Below are 17,423 nucleotides of genomic sequence, written 5' to 3'. Positions count from 1 at the left end.
GTTCAAACAAAAGCCTAGGAGAAAAAAATGATTTTGTGGACCAGAATCAGGGTCCCCTTTGCTGTGTGCAATCTAGGGACTTGGTGCCCTGCATCCTAGCTGCTTCAGCCATGACTAAAAAGGGGCCAACATACAGGTCAGACCATGGTTTCAGAGGATGGAAGCCCCAAGCCTTGGCATCTTCCACATGTTGTTGAGCCTGTGGGTACACAGAAGTCAAGAATTGAGGTTTGGGGACCTCTTCTTAGAATTCAAAGGATGTATGAAAATGCCTAGATATCCAGGCAGAAGTTTGGTGCAGGGGTGGGGACCTCATGGAGAATGTGTGCTAGGGTGATGCAAAGGGAAATGTGGAGTGGGTGGCCCCAGACAGAGTCCCCACTGGGGGTACTGCCTAGTGAAGTTGTAAGAAAAGGGCTAGCATCCTCCAGACCCCCAAATGGTAGATCTGTCAACAGCTTGCACTGTGTGCCTGGAAAAGCCACAGACACTCAATGCCAGCCTGTGAAAGCAGCTGGGATGGAGGCTATACTCTGCAAAGCCACAGGGGTGGAGCTGCTCAAGGCCATGGGAGCCCCCCTCTTGCATCAGTGTGACCTGGATGTGAGACATGGAGTCAAAGGAGATCATTTTGGAGCTTTAAGATTTGACTGTCCCACTGGATTTTGGACTTGAATGGGGCTGGTAGCCCCATTGTTTTGGTCAATTTCTCCTATTTGGAATGGCTGTATTTACCCAATGCCTCTACTACCATTGTATTTAAGAAGTAAATAACTTGCTTTTGATTTTACAGGCTCATCGGCAGAAGGGATGTGCCTTGTCTCAGATGAGACTTAGGACTGTGGACTTTTGAGTTAATGCTGAAATGAGTTGAGACTTTGGGAGACTGTTAGGAAGGCATAATTGGATTTAAAATGTGAAGTTATGAGATTTGGGAAGGGCAAGGACCGGAGTGAAATGGTTAGGCTGTGTCCCCAACCAAATTTCATCTTGAGTTGTAGCTCCCACAATTCCCACATCTTGTGGGAGGGACTTGGTGGGAGATAATTGATTCATGGGGACAGGTCTTTCCTGTGCTGTTCTCATGATAGTGAACACGTCTCACAAGATCTGATGGTTTTATAAAGAGGAGTACCCCTGAACAAGCTTTCTCTTCCCTTCCACCATGTAAGATGTGACTTGTTTCTCCTTTCCTTCTGCCACGATTGTGAGGCCGCCCCAGCCAGGTTGAACTGTGAGTGAATTAAACTTCTTTCCTTCATAATTACCCAGTCTTGGGTATATCCTTATCAGCAGCATGAAAATGGACTGACTGATACAAATAGTGTATGTTCTCTGTCAAAGAAAATCATGCTTTACAAAAATACATACAATTAGGAAGTAAATATTTCATGTTCTCTTAGAGATAGCCTGTTAATGGGTTGGTGTAGTGTTATCCAACTTTTTTCTATACCCCTACTAGCATATCAAGCTAACTAATTTTAAAATATTCTCATGATGGGAGAGTATTATGTTGCATAGTATCTCTAAAAAGAGGGAACCTCAGGAGTAAGACTTTTTTCTGTGGCTCTACAGCTTTCCAAAGCAGAAGCTAGGCTGACTCTAAAGACCATTTCCAGTTCTGTATTCAGGAGTAGTTGGAAGAAGGGCAAATCAGAAAGGTGGTATGATCAATGGAAATATTTCTGAAGTCTTCTAATGTTAATTGAGTACATATTGGCATAAAAGAGCCTCTAAAGACATGGAGGTACAAGTCAGAAAAGTTACCTTGGAAATAGAATGATGAATAAGACATTGTCCCAGATATCAAGGAGGTAATAGCCTAATGAGGAGAGATACATTTTTTGCAGTTACACTTTTTTTCTCATATAGTTCTACACCATAAACATGCTGGTACAGATATTAAACAGCTAATTCAGGATGCAGGATAAGCTCTTTCCCTTAGTATTCAAACTCACACAGCATGAAATGTTGCAAGAAGCAATCAGTAGCCCCCATACCAAGAGCTGATCTGTGAATCTCTAGCGGTCTATTTGAAAAGCCTGTATATTGGCTCTTCTGCTAAACTACTGGTAGCAAAGGGGAAATAATAAGTTATTGCTTAGGTTGTAGTTTGAAATGTGTGTCCATATCTTGAGAATGTGCTTCAACATGAGTTTCTCTTCTTGTGTGATCCTCCATTCCATCAAAGGCAGATTACAGTTTCTCCTGAGCTGAGCTGATTAGGGTGCCAGGCAGAGGGGCAACTGTTCACTGCTCCTGGTGATGTTTGAAGCAAAACTAGGAGGAGCTTTACTCCCCTGCATTTAAGAAACTGATATATAATGAAAGGTCCTTGGATGGCTATGAATCTGAAGGCTCCATATGTAATGCATGGCATTGTCAAGATGATAGATGGGGTTGTTACAGTTTCCTGAGGAAAGGAAGCCACTCAAAACAGCCATGTCCACTGATTTCCAACACATCAGTTTTCCTTCCCAAACACAGGACTTGTTTGTTGTTTATTTGTTTTTATTTTGTTTTGTTTTTGAGATGGAGTCTTGTTCTGTTGCCCAGGCTGGCGTGCAGTGGCACAATCTTGACACACTGCAAGCTCTGCCTCCTGGGTTCATGCCATTCTCCTGCCTCAGCCTCCCAAGTAGCTGGGACTACAGGCACCTGCCACCATCCCAGCTAACTTTTTTGTATTTTTAGTAGAGATGGGATTTCACCATGTTAGCCAAGATGGTCTCCCGATCTCCTGACCATGTGATCCACCTGCCTTGGCCTCCCAAAGTGCTGGGATTACAGGCATGAGCCACCGAGCCCAGCCAGGACTTGTTTTTATAATCAGACTTATGGTGATCCCTGGGACTTAGCTGACAGCAGAGTAAAAAGGAAATAGAATCTAAAGGGCAACACTGACTAGGCTGTGGCTCTATTTTTAGACGTGAACATCACAAATTGATGTCTTATCTGGAACTCATCTACATGCTGAAGTGATACATTATAAAACAGTTACAGAATCCAGACTTGCTGGGGCTAGTCAGTGAAATCAGTTACCTGAGCACATTATTTCAGATGCTTATTCCTTCACAGAGGATGTACTTTTTGCATAAGAATGTGACAATACCCACAATTTTTGGAGGTATAGCCTCAGCCAAGGTAAAAATTATCTTCTCTCTTATAAAAGGGGACTCTATGTATCTAGGGGTCTCACTATTTACAGACAAATGCATTCCACACTTGGAGCTTCCAGCCAGCTTCATATTTATCTGACCCTTAAGTGTCACTTCTCCTTGAAATTTTTTTTTTTTTTTTTTTTTTTTTTGAGACGGAGTCTCGCTCTGTCGCCCGGGCTGGAGTGCAGTGGCCAGATCTCAGCTCACTGCAAGCTCCGCCTCCCGGGTTTATGCCATTCTCCCGCCTCAGCCTCCCAAGTAGCTGGGACTACAGGCGCCCACCACCTCGCCCGGCTAGTTTTTTGTATTTTTTAGTAGAGACGGGGTTTCACCCTGTTAGCCAGGATGGTCTTGATCTCCTGACCTCGTGATCCGCCCGTCTCGGCCTCCCAAAGTGCTGGGATTACAGGCTTGACCCACCGCGCCCAGCCTCCTTGAAATTTTTAACATGTTCCCAGCCATATTGTGTCTGTGACCATGAAAACCACATAAAGAATTCCTGCAGGTGACACTTTAGCTTCCATATGAGAGGTCACAAAAGTTGTGGCAATATCTAGACCACAGAAGTGTTTGGCTAATACACTTGTTTTTGGTATTTTTCATTTGCTTTTTCCATTTTGAAAATTAATTTTTCATTTTCTCTTTCATTTTTGACAATATCTTTTTTACAGCTTTGTTGAAATACGACTGATACAAAAACTATACATACTTAAGGTATACAAGTTAATTAATCTGCACACACGCACATACCTACCATACTATCACTGTGTACGGAGTTGGTTCCTTCTGGTAGGTTCGTGGTCTCGCTGACTTCAAGAATGAAGCTGCGGACCTTTGTGGTGAGTGTTACAGCTGTTAAAGATGGCATGGACCCAAAGAATGAGCAGCAGCAAGGTTTATTGTGAAGAGTGAAAGAACAAAGCTTCCACAGCGTGGAAGGGGACCTGAGCAGGTTGCCACTGGGACTGGGGTGGCCAACTTTTATTCCCTTATTAGTCCTCTCCCATGTTTCATTTTTGTCCTATCAGAGTGCCCTTCTTTCAATCCTCTCTGCTATTGGCTACTTTTAGAATCCTGCTGATTGGTGCATTTTACAGAGCGCTGATTGGTGCATTTTTAGAGCGCTGATTGGTGCATTTTACAAACGTCCTGCTACCTACAGCGAGCTGATTAGTGCATTTTTAAAGAGCACTGATTGGTGCATTTTACAACCCTCTTGTAAGACAGAAAAGTTCTCCAAGTCCTCATTCGACCCAGGAAGTCCAGCTTGCTTCACCTCTCAATCCCCCCTCTAAACAGGACACACCAACTGCTGTTGAGAATTGGGTGATGACTGCTCTAGCTACTTCCTGCTGGGTATGGCAAAGGGGCCTTGCAGTTGTAGTGTCCTCCAGAGGGGAACTCTATAGACCAGTCAAAGGGCCAGTGGGTCAGTCCAGGGGTCCTCAGTAGAAGTTGTGAGTTGAGTTCATTTGGGGATCCATTTGTAAGAACATCTGTAGCTTGATGGCCTCAATCCTGGAGGAAACAAATTTGACAAAGAGGTTAAAAATACAGGGCCTGAAGGTGAGTAATAGCAAGATGGCTGTCTTGAAAAAGGAGAAGCCATGTCGCCCAACTGCAGAGGTTGGCATAAGAATTTGAAAGGCATTGCTTGATTTCAGAAGCCTTTTCCTGTAAATCCCGGGCAGTGTCTCATACTATCCTTGACTGGTTAGTGTAAAAGCAATACTCTTCCCCTAAGAAGGTGCAAAGTACTCCTTTCTCAGCAGTGAGGAGGTCTAGGCCTGGGCAGTTTTGGAGAGTCACTGCTGCCAAAGAGTCTATTTGGGATTATAGAGTAAGGATAGATTTCATTATTTCTTGCAAACTGTCTGAGAAATCCTTTGAGAGTGTGTGATAGTAGGATAATGAAGTAGATAAACCTGCTATTCCAGTTCCTGCAGCAGTGGCCATTCCTAACCCTCTAAGTGGGGGTATTAGTTGTATGGCCCTGTGCTGAGGGACTTGAGCTTTGAGGGGCACTGGTAGGATCTGATTTCCTGGGGCAATGCCAATTGGGACTTAGGAAGACTAAGGTGCAGGGGTCTGTCCAGTTGGTGGGGAGGCATATATAGGTTGAAGTTCCACATAAGAAGAATACGCCTTGGCTGGGTAGACAGAACTGGTTGTGTATGTTTAAAAGGTGAGTGAGTTTGTTATTTTCATTTTCCCATAAGCTTGGGGAAGCCCAAATCTGGGAATTATTTCATGAACTAGGACTTTAACCACTTCCTGAGGCTTCTCTGTCTTGCAGGGGAAGGCTTCTATCCAATTTGTAAAGGTATCAGCACAGACCAACAAGTATTGAAATCCCCTTAACTTAGGCATATGAGTGAGTCTAACTGCCAGCTCTCTCCAGGATAGTGCCCTATTCTTTGTTCCCCCAGAGGAGCCTTTATGATGGACTAAGGGATTATTCCTTTGGCATACCTCACATGCTTTGACTACTTGCTGGATGTTCTTGAGGAGATTTAGCCCTGTAAATAAGGATTTGGTCATTTGATGAGTGTTCTCAATACCCATATGGAAAGTTTGTTGGAGGGTCTTAAGTATTTTCCACTGGCTGGCTTCAGGCATGAGTACCTTTCTCTCTTCTGTTGTTAACCACCCAGATGGGAGAAAACTATGCCCCCATGAAAGTCCATTCTGCTTTTGTCGGGGAATATCGAGGCTTAATCTCTTGGAGAGGGTTGTTCCATACCAAGTGTCCTTCCATAGGTATTTCTAATAGGAGGTTCCACTGGCAGCAATTTTGCCCTCAGCATCTGCCCAGTGGTTTCCTTCTGCCATTTCTCCTTCAACTTTTTGATGGCTTTGGCACTATAAAACTGCCACCTCCTTGGGTTTTTGCACTGCTCACAATAACTCCATGATTTCCTTGTGGTATTTAATGGGGGTTACCCCAGAGGTTAGAAACTTCCTTTCTTTCCATATTGCAGCATGGGCATGTAGGGTTAGATAAGCATACTTTCTATCTGTATACACACTTATTCTTATTTCCTTTCCCAGTTCTAAGGCTCCCATAAGCACCACTAGTTCAGTTAACTGGGTGCTGGTCCTTGGGGGAAGAAGTTTACTTTCAAGTACTGCTACATCACTAACTATGGCATAACCTGCCCCTCGTATCCCATTCTCCACAAAAGAACTTCCATCGGCATATAAGTTAAGGTTAGAATTAGCTAAGAGGACTTCTAAGAGATCCTCTCAGGTGGCATTAGTCTGGGCTACAATTTGTTGGCAGTCATACTCGATTGGTTTCCCCATCTTCTGGGAGAAAAGTGGCAGGTTTGAGGGCTGCACATGTGCATATTTTAAGCAACAGTCCCTCAAGGAGTAGTTCCTGGTATCTAAACAGGTGATTGTCTGATAGCCATAAGCTTCCTTTGGCACCTCGTACGCCATTTACTTCATGAGTAGTCCAGATGGTGCGATCCTTTCCTTGTATTATTTTGATAGCCTCTGACACTAAGATGGCCACCCCCACAACTACCCATAAACAGTGAGGCCAGCCTTTTGCTACTACATCAATTTTCTTACTTAGGTAAGCCACTGATTGTGGGGTTGTCCTGTGAGTCTGAGTAAGGACTCCAAAAGCTTTTCCTGCTCCCTCTGTGAAGTATAAAGAGAAGTTTTGTCCTTGGGAAGGCTTAAGGCTGGAGCTTGTACTAAGGCCTGCTTTAAGGTTTTGAAGGCTGTTTCTGCCTCTGGTTCCCATTCTACTAGATGAGTATTTGCCCTCTGGTATAGGGGGAACCAGCCTCCAATATTTCAACATAGGTTCTTTCTATTTTCCATGAGCATTGGCTAGCTGAGAAATAAAGAGAAAGAATGCAAAGAGGAATTTTACAACTGGGTGTCCGGGGGTGACATCACATATCGGTAGGACCATGATGCTCACCTGAGCCTTAAAGCCAGGAAGTTTTATTAAGGATTTCAAAAGGGGAGGAGGTGCAAGAACAGGGAGTAGGTCACAAAGATCACATGCTTCAAAGGGCAAAAAGGAGAACAAAGATCACATGCTTCTGAGGAAACAGAACAAGGGCAAATTCAGAACTACTGATTAAGGGTCTATGTTCAGCTGTGCACATATTGTCTTGACAAACATCTTAAACAACAGAAAACAGGTGGGGGTTTTTCCTCCACCCTAATAAGCCTGAGGGTACTGCAGGAGACCAGGACGTATTTCAGTCCTTATCTCAACTGCATAAGACAGACACTCCCAGAGTGACCATTTATAGACCTCCCCCCAGGAAGGGAAGTCTTTTCCCAAAGTATTAATATCAATATTCCTTGCTAGGAAAAGAATTTAATGATATCTTCCCTGCTTGCTCATCCTTTTATAGGCTCTCTGCAAGAAGAAAAATATGGCTCTTTGTGCCTAACCCCTCAGGCAGTCAGACCTTATGGTTGTCTTCCCTTGTTCCCTTAAATCTCTGTTATTCAGTTCTTCATCAAGGTGCACTGATTTCATATTGTTCAAACACACATGTTTTACAATCAATTTGTACAGTTAACACAATTATCACAGGGTCCTGAGGTGATGTACATCCTCACCTTATGAAGATAACAGGATTAAGAGATTAAAGTAAGACAGGCATAAGAAATTAAAAGAGTATTATTTGGGAAGTGATAAATGTCCACGAAATCATCACAATTTATATTCCTCTGCTGTGGTTCAAGCTAGTCCCTCCATTTGGGGTCCCTGACTTCCCACAACACTCTGGGTCTCCTTGATTAGACTATAGGATAGCCTGGCCATCTTGCTGTATCCGGGGATACATAGTTGGCAAAAGCCAGTGATTCCAAGGAACCCCCACAACTGTTTTAATGTCTTAGGGCAAGGATAAGCCAGTATAGGCTGTATTTGTTCCTTTCTGAGGGCCCTGGTTCCTCTGGCTAAAATTAGGCCTAGATACTTGACTTGTAGGCAGAGCTGGGCCTTCCATTTAGACTCCTTATACCTTTTATTAGCTAGAAAGTTCAAGAGATCTAGAGTAGCCTGCCAGCATGAGGCTTCCAAACTGATAGCCAAACGTAAATCATTCACATACTGAAGGACCAGAGTGCCTGGACTTGAGAAGTGGCCTGGATCTTGGGCCAATGTCTGACCAAACAGATGATGGCTAATCCTAAACCCCTGAGGCAAGACCATCCACGTGAGTTGGGACGTGTGGTCCGTGGAATCCTCAAAGGCAAAGAAAAACTGGGAGTCAGAGTTCAGAATAAGTTCAGAATAAACTGGGAATGCAGAATAAGGCATACTTGAGGTTCAGAACAGTGAACCATTCTGCTTCCTCTGGTATTTGAGAGAGCAGGGTATAGGGGTTTGGTACAACTGGATATAGAGGAATTACTGCCTCATTGATGAGTCTAAAATCTTGCACTAGTCTCCACTGACCATTCAGTTTTTGTACTCCTAGAATTGGGGTGTTGGAGGGACTGCTGACTTTTCTTACTAAGCCTTGAGCTTTTAAATATCTAGCAATATCTTGTTTTTTTTTTTTTTTTGAGGCGGAGTCTCGCTCTGTCGCCCAGGCTGGAGTGCAGTGGCCGGATCTCAGCTCACTGCAAGCTCCACCTCCCGGGTTTACACCATTCTCCTGCCTCAGCCTCCCGAGTAGCTGGGACTACAGGCGCCCGCCACGTCGCCCAGCTAGTTTTTGTATTTTTAGTAGAGACGGGGTTTCACAGTGTTCGCCAGGATGGTCTCGATCTCCTGACCTCGTGATCCGCCCGTCTCGGCCTCCCAAAGTGCTGGGATTACAGGCTTGAGCCACCGCGCCCGGCCTAGCAATATCTTGTAATGCTTTATGAGCTTCAGGCCTGAAGGGATACTGCCTTTGATAAGGAAAAGAGGTGGGGTCTTTTAGGCTGATTTGAACTGGGTGGGGAATTTTTGCCCTTCTGAATTGTCCTTCCAATGCCCAGACTTCAGGGTTTATTCCCTACTCACGTAGGGGACAACAAATGGGTAACTTGTTCCCCATATTCACATAGATAATAGCTCCAGCTTTGGCTAATATGTTACTCCCTAATTAGGGTGTGGGACTTTCAGGCATAACAAGAAAGGCATGTGAAAAGAGTGAAGTCTCCCAATTACAACTGAGGAGGTGAAATAAATACCTGGTTACAGGTTGTCCCAGGATTCCTTGGATGGATATTGAGGACAGCCATCTGGGGCAGGAGATTAACACTGAGAAGGCCTGCACCAGTGTCCAGGAAGAAGTCAATTTCCTGGCCCTCAATGGTTAAACTCACCCGGGGCTCAGTGAGGGTGATGACATGAGCTGGCACTTGCCTTGGGCACTCTCAATCTTGTTGTTGGATCATCTGGTCAGGGGCTTCTGGCCCAGAGAACCTTTGTCCTCTGGGGCAGTGCACCTTCCAGTGATTGCCTTGGCATAGTGGACACGGGCGAGGGGGTGGCTTGTTTCTCATTGGAGAATCTTATTTAAGGTGTCCTTGCAAATCGCACTGATAACAAGCTTACCAGGTAATTGGTCTGCTCCATTTTCTGTCTGCTCTGAACCACCAAGATTTGGTTGTCTGAGGGCCAAGACTGTGGCCTTTCTCTGATCTTGCTTTTCTTTTTTGGCCTGTTCCTCTTGGTCTGTATTATAGAACACAGAGGTTGCCAGGTTTAATAATGCCTCCAGATTTTGTTCAGGGCCCAGGGCTCACTTTTGGAGTTTTCTCCTCATATCTGCAGCTGATCAGGCAATAAACTTATCATTAAGGATCAATTGACCCTTGGTGGAGTCGGGTGACAGGGGAGTATATTTTCTTAAGGCCTCCTGTAGTTGCTCGAGGAAGGCAGAAGGATTTTCTTCCTTTCCCTGAATTATGGTGGACATCATCGAATAGTTCATGGGATTTTTCCTAATTCTCCTTAGTCCTTCTAGAACACAGGTCAACAGATGTTTGCAACTCCAGACCCCATGATCTGAACCTAGGTTTCAGTGGGCATCCACACTGGGGACAGCTTGCTGACTGGTAGGGAATTTGCCCGTTTCTTCAGCTGTCATTCTATTATTTACCTGACTATTATATGAAATATCTCCAAACTCTCAGGCTGCAACTAAAGCCACATTCTTTTCATTAAAGGCCAGGGTTTGATCTAACAATAGCATGACATCTCTCCAAGTGAGGATGAAGGTTTGCCCTAGACCCTGTAGGACATTTATTTACCTATCAGGATCATCCAAAAACCTTCAGGTCTACCTTGATCTGCTTTAAATCAGAAAGGGAGAAGGAGACATGTTGCTGGGTTGGGCCAAATTTCCCTCCTACAGTTTGAAGGGGACATAAATGATAGCCCAGGGGTGGGGGGTGGGGAGTGGGGTGGTTGTGGTCCCTTGGAGATTTCTTTGCTTGTTTCCTTCTGGGTAGGGGAGATTAGAGGAGGCTTATCATCAATAGGAAGGGGAGCTGTAGGAAGGCTAGGATATGGAGGTAAGCTGAGAGGTCCTCCTGTGGAATGTAGATTGCAAGCTTTGCATAGTTGTGGATTATCCTTCAATGAAAACAAAGCTTGGACATAATGTATTTAACTCCATTTGCCTTCTCTTTTACAGAAAAGATCAAACTGCAGGATAGTATTGTAATTTATACTTCCCTCAGGTGACCATTTTTCCCCATCAGAGAGAGAATATTGGGGCCAGGCCATAGCACAGAAAAAAATGAGCCACTTCTTTTTCAGGGTTCGCGGGTCAAATTGGTCCCAAACGTCTTAGGATGCATTTCGAGGGTGAGCCTCTTGATACCTGAGTGTTTCCTATCTGAAAGAATAAACTGCCCATGTTTTTTTTTTTTTTTTTTTTTTTTTCCCCCTGCCCAAGAACCTGCAACGGTCCCTGGACCCTGCTGTTCAGAATAGTTGCACTCATCAAAACAGCAGCAGAAATACTAGATTTCCTCCTAGATCACAAAGAGGACTGAGGAAGGTTGGATTTAGTGGCCCTTACCGACACATTATCGAAAACCTGTTAGAGTCCTAAGCGTTTTTTCCTGTTAGTATTGGAAGCTTACCCTTGTCCTATAAAGATTATATGCCTCAAAGTGGAGTGGAGGGCCATACTTTGAGGTAGGGAAGGGATCTCCAGGGTTGGTCTTTGTGCCAAATTATGTCTTTCTGGTTGGTGAGCCCGTATGCCTAAAGAAGGGAACAGAGTCCTGAAATTTATACTAGAAATCATTCTTATAGGAGAAACTAAAAGAGCACCAAGGACAGGGAGTGATTTTTAGAAGTGGGACTAGCCTTGGAGAAGAGAGGCAGGAGGAAGTTTGTCTGACAGGAGTTAGGACCCAGGCAGCAAGGGTCCAGATAGAATAGATGGGCAAGTCTCGCTTGGGCGATGTAACTTTGAGAATTCTGCTCGTGACTGCAGGGTCAACCAACTTTTTGTCGGGATCTCAGAGCTAAACGGTTTTCCTCTCTGTCGACTCTTGGCTTAGCCCAGAAGCTCAGGAAAAATGGAAGCTGGTTCCAGGCAAACCAACACTCCCAACTCCAAAGATTTGGGAGTTGTTAGAGAATCCTTTCCCGGAAAGCCTGACACCTGTGTCTTTAGTCTTGTGGCTGCACTAGTCACTTTTAACTGGCTGATAGGTGCCCAGTGTTTAGCTCCTGAATTCTAAGGAAAAATAGGACAGAATAGCAAGCGAAAGGGGTCTGACGGTACTCACTGCATGGCAATATCCTGGACGAGCACTTAAGATGTGTTCAGCATTCGTTCCTTCCAGTGGGTTTGTGATCTCGGTAACTTCAAGAATGAAGCTACGGACCTTCGTGGTCAGTGTTACAGCTCTTAAAGATGGCACAGACCCAAAGAGTGAGCAGCAGCAAGATTTCTTGTGAAGAGTGAAAAAACAAAGCTTCCACAGTATGGTTGGGGACCTGAGTGGGTTGCTGCTGCTGACTGGGGTGGCCAGCTTTTAGTCTCTTATTTGTCCCCTCCCATGTCCCATTTTTGTCCAATCAGAATGCCCTTTTCTCAATCCTCCCTGCTATTGGCTACTTTTAGAATCCTGCTGATTGGTGCATTTTACAGAGCACTGATTGGTGTGTTTTTTAGAGCACTGATTGGTGCATTTTACAAACCTCTTGCTAGCTACAGAGTGCTGATTGGTGCATTTTTAGAGAGTGCTGATTGGTGCATTTTACAATCCTAGCTACAGTGTGCTTATTAGTGTACTTTTACAGAGTGCTGATTGGTGCATTTTACAAACCTCTTGCTAGTTACAGACCACTGATTGATACATTTTTAAAGACCACTGATTGGTGCATTTTACAATCCTCTTATAAGACAGAAAAATTCTCCAAGTGTCCACTCGACCCAGGAAGTCCAGCTGGTTTCACCTCTCATCACCACAATCAAGGTAATAAATATATTCATTACTGTCAGTTTTCCTGTGTCCCTTTGCTGCTGCTCCTTCTTCCTCCTCTTCTTCTTCTTTTGGTAAGAATGTTTAACTTAAGATCTACTCTCCAAATAAATTTATAAGTGCACACACTGTAGTGTTAACTATAGGCATATTGTGGTACGGCAGATCTCTAAAACTTATTCAACTTGTGTAACTATAACTTTATGTCTGCTGAACAATGCCCCATTTCCTTCTTCCCTCCAGTCCCAGCCCATAGCAACCACCTTTCTGTTGTCTGCTTTGGTAAATTTAACTATTTAATTTTTTTTTTAAGAGACAGGGTCTCACTGTGTCACCCACGTTGGAGCTCGGTGGCACAATCATAGCTCACTGTACCCTTGAACTCCTGGGCTCAAAGGATCCTCTTTCCTCAGCTTCCTAAGTAGCTGGGACTATAGGCACATGTCATCACACCAGGCTAAGTTTACTTTTTGTACAGACAGAGATTTTGTTATGTTGCCCAGGCTGGTCTCAAATTCCTTGCCTCAAGTGATCATCTCTCTTCAGCCTCCCAAAGTGCTGAGCAGTTTGACTATTTTAGATTCTTCATGTAAGTGGAACCATGTAGTCACCTCACACATACTAAGATGGCTATTATTTTAAAAATTAAAGATAATATGTGTTAGTGAGAAAGAGAAATTAGAATATATGTATAATGCGATGGGGATATAAAATGTTGTAGCTGCTAAGGGAAAGAGTAGAGAGGTTCAAAAAACTACAAATACAACTACCATATGATCCAGCAGTCCTACCCCTGGGTATATGTTCAGAAGAATTGAAATAGGAATCTACAAGAGATATCAACACTCCATGTTCACTGCAGCATTATAGGCAATAACCAAGAAGTAGAAATAACCCAAATGTCCACTGACAGATGACTAGATAAAGAAAATATGGTGGCTGTGCATGGTGGTTCATACCTGTAATTCCATACTTTGGGAGGCCGAGGCTGGTGGATCATGAGATCAGGAGATTGAGACCATCCTGGCCAGCATGATGAAATCCCATCTCTACTAAAAATACAAAAATTAGCTGGCTGTGGTGGTGTACACCTGTAATCCCAGCTACTTGGGAGACTGAGGCAGGAGAATGGCTTGAACCCGGGAAGCAGAGATTGCAGTGAGCCGAGAGCGTGCCACTGCACTCTAGCCTGGTGACAGAGTGAGACCCCATCTCAAAAAAAAAAAAAAAAAAGTGGCAAATACAGACCATGGAAATTATTCAGCCTTAAAAAAGAAGGAAATACTACCATTTGTAACAACATGGATAGAACTGGAAGACATTATGCTAAATGAAATTTGTCACACAACACACCCAGGTTTTCTGAAAAATTGAAATAATATTTGACAATTAGGAGATCTACAAAAATTCACATTTCTGGTTTCTTTCAAAAAGATTTTGAATCCCAGAACTCCAAGTTATCTCCCATGGTAACAATAGCTGGAGCTGAGGAGCTGAGACTTTACAGAGGAGGTGGGCTTTCTAGTTGACCTCAACCCATACCCAAAATGCTTCTCTCCTCTATCTGCTGGATCCCTACAGACACTTGTGATCTTGCCTTTAATCTCCCTCCACTCCACACTTTGGGTTATCCTTCTTTGTGGCTTCCAACTTTGACTTCCTCTTTTATTTTTGCCTTTTTTAGAGATAGGTTGTTGCTCTGCCACCCAACCTGGAGTGCAATGGTGCAATCATAGACCACTGCAACCTCCAAGTCCTGGGCTCAGCTGATCCTCCCATCTCAACCTCCCTAGTAGTTGGGATTACAGGTGCACACCACCATGCCCAGTTAATTATGTTTTTAGTAGAAATGGATCGTGCTATAAATCCCAGGTTTGTCTCTTGAATTCCTGACCTTAAGTAATCATCCTGCCTCAGCCTCCCAGAGTGCTGAGATTACAGGCATGAGCCACTGCTTTTGGCCAACTTCCTCTTGAGTGATAGTCAGTTAGACAGAATTTTCTCTCCACCTGACCTGGCATTCACTAAAGACTTGGTTTCTGATCACTCCTTGGGTACACATGTCAAAACAGAAGAGCTTTACTGTCACCCATCCCCTTTTGTAAGGTCAGAAGGACACTACTCAATGAGTCTGCAGTGCCTGGTGGCTCCAAACTTTCAGGAGAGAAAGACTGAAACACAGAATTCCTAACTGCTAGGAAGGATGTAGAAAGCAGGCAGTGTTTGGGAATTCTACTTTGATAAAACAGTTGGAATAAATTCTACTGTACCTGTAAAATGGTTCTGATATGATGACACAGTTCATTGAATAGGGTATCTCTGGGTAATTAGATTCCATATTACCAAAGATTCACTCCACAAAAATGAGAACTCTCAGTCATTTCTGCAAGAAATGTAATTTAGTACAACCTTTCTGGAACACAATTTGGCAATGTGCAGTAAGAGTCTTAATAAGTCTTCTGCCCCCATTATTTCCCCTATTAAGACTCCATTCTATGGGAGTAATCCAATATGCAGGTAAAAACCCTTTACAAAGATTTCTATTCAAGCATTATTATTTATGATAACAAGAAATTGAGAATGATTAAAGCATTTATTCTCCAATTGTTGGACCACTAAGAAATGGTACCTCCATTAGATGGGATATTACACAGCCACTGAAAATGGTGTTTTGGAAGCAAATATAATCATATGGAAGAGAGTTTTATGTTGGAATGCATGGAAAACATTTTGAAAGACAGATTTTAAAACTTTGTGTTCAGAATCTCAGTGACATTTATAGGTTTTTGTGGTTGTGTTTTGTGTCTCTATAGAAGTAGTGGCAGTAGTAGTATAATAGGAGGAGGAGGAATACACTTTAGGGGTATCTGTCCAGAGAACAATGGTTATCTTTCTCTGATAAATGACCCAGCTTCCTTACTGAAGGTTGGGTCTTCAGTAACCATATTATTCTATGTAACTGTTTCCTTATCACAGTTGATGGGACCAAATGTGAACTCTTGGCACAAGCTTGGGAAAACAGATTGACTCCTCTAGGAACTCTGGCTTGTTCTTAATGGAGAAAGAAGGTATAGAGTTGAGACCCATGGGGTGGCTATGTTGGACTATCTATCCCCCAAAGCAAGGAAATCAGGCTGCAAAAAAAATAAAATAAAGAAAGATAGAGCCTCTACTTTCTAAATTTCTGCCTCCTTCTAATTTCTAGTATAACAGTTCACCTTCCCTTGTGTTCCATGGAATATCCCGTGGGCTTTACATAAATTCCCATTTTTGTTGAAATCAGTTCAAAATGGGTTTCTATCATTAGCAGCCCATTGAATATGTGATAAACAAATATACACAGAAAACAAAATAGCAAGATCTTTTCCGAATGTTAATGATGGTGAGAAATCACATATAACTTTTATTATCTTCTTTTTATTTTTCTGAGTATTTAGTTTTCTAAAGGGAGTAGTACCATTCCCATAATAAAAAAATAAAGGCATTATAAGAGAAGAAAATATTGTTTAAAAGCATGTTTTTTCCTCTTACAATAGAAAGAGCTTCATTACAAATTATGCTACTCAGATATCCTCAAATATAACTGTATTTCCTGTGGTGGAGAATGAAATTTACCTTTTAAACATCCCAGAGTGAGAAAATTGGTACAGTTCTCATACAGGTTTGATGGGGCTTCAAGTTAATCAAATCCAAGGTCTAGAGATGGGCCCTGTTGTGCTGAAGAGAGGGAATACCTTTATTTTTTCTTTTTTTTTGCTATTTTTGTTATTTATTTATTTTTTTGTTTTGCCAATGATTGCTTTGTGAGTAGGCATGTGATGCAGTGTGAGCCAACGAGATTAAAATTGCAGCTTCTAGCAACGTGATTTGCTGCTCTTCCTGAAGAACTTCAAGAAGCAACACTCTCTCTCGGTAGGGAATTTGCTTATATTGAGAGGAAACCTAAGCAGCTGCCACCATCGTACTCCCTACCCAAAGATAAACCCCACAGCTGGAAGAGAGGAAAGGTATGAGAACTGCAGGCCTATTGAGCACATTGTGCTTATTTAACCAATCCTGAAGCCCACCTCACCTTTGGACTTCCAGTTAAGTAAGCCAATAACTTGCATTGTGGTTTAGCTAGTTTGGATTGGCCTTCTGTCTTTGGAGCTAAAGGTTCACGATATACCTCTGAATTTAGAGGTATTACCATATGCGATGGTGTGAATATGGCTTGTTTTGTCCTTCCAAGTCTCATGCTGAAATTTGATTTCCAGTGTTGGAAGTGGGGCCTGGTGGGAGGTGTTTGGATCCTTGGGTAGGGGATCCATAAATGGCTTGGTGCCATTCTCACAGGAGTGAGTTCTCACTCTTAGTTCCCAAAACAACTGGCTGGTAAAGAGTCTGACCCTTACTCCTTTCTCTCACTTTCTGTCTTACCGTGTGATCTCTGCATGCACTGACTTTCCTTGCCCTGCCCTGGGAGTAGAAGCTTCCTGAGGCCCTCACCAGAAGGAGATGATGGCACAATGCTTCTTGTACAGCCTACAGAACAGTGAGGCAAATAAGCTTATTTTCTTTAAAAATTACCCACCTTAAGTATTCCTTTACAGCAACACAGACTAAAGCATCATATAATCTCACTCAGTTATTAAGACAGTATATTATTTTCATACTTTTCCATTTATCTCTACTCTATCTTTTCTGTCTCTAGATCAGTTTCCCTTATTTGCAGCATATTTTAATGTGGCTCAGCTTGTAAATAGCACACATGTGGAACCTATTCTAAGACATTTGTCAGATCAAAATCTGCTATTTCTACAAGTTCTTCTTGACTGCACATCTATATTCCAGTTA

Source organism: Trachypithecus francoisi, unplaced genomic scaffold (assembly GCF_009764315.1).
Source record: "Trachypithecus francoisi isolate TF-2019V2 unplaced genomic scaffold, Tfra_2.0 Lachesis_group7, whole genome shotgun sequence".
Lineage (NCBI taxonomy): Eukaryota > Metazoa > Chordata > Mammalia > Primates > Cercopithecidae > Trachypithecus > Trachypithecus francoisi.
This window is presented reverse-complemented; position numbering follows the sequence as displayed.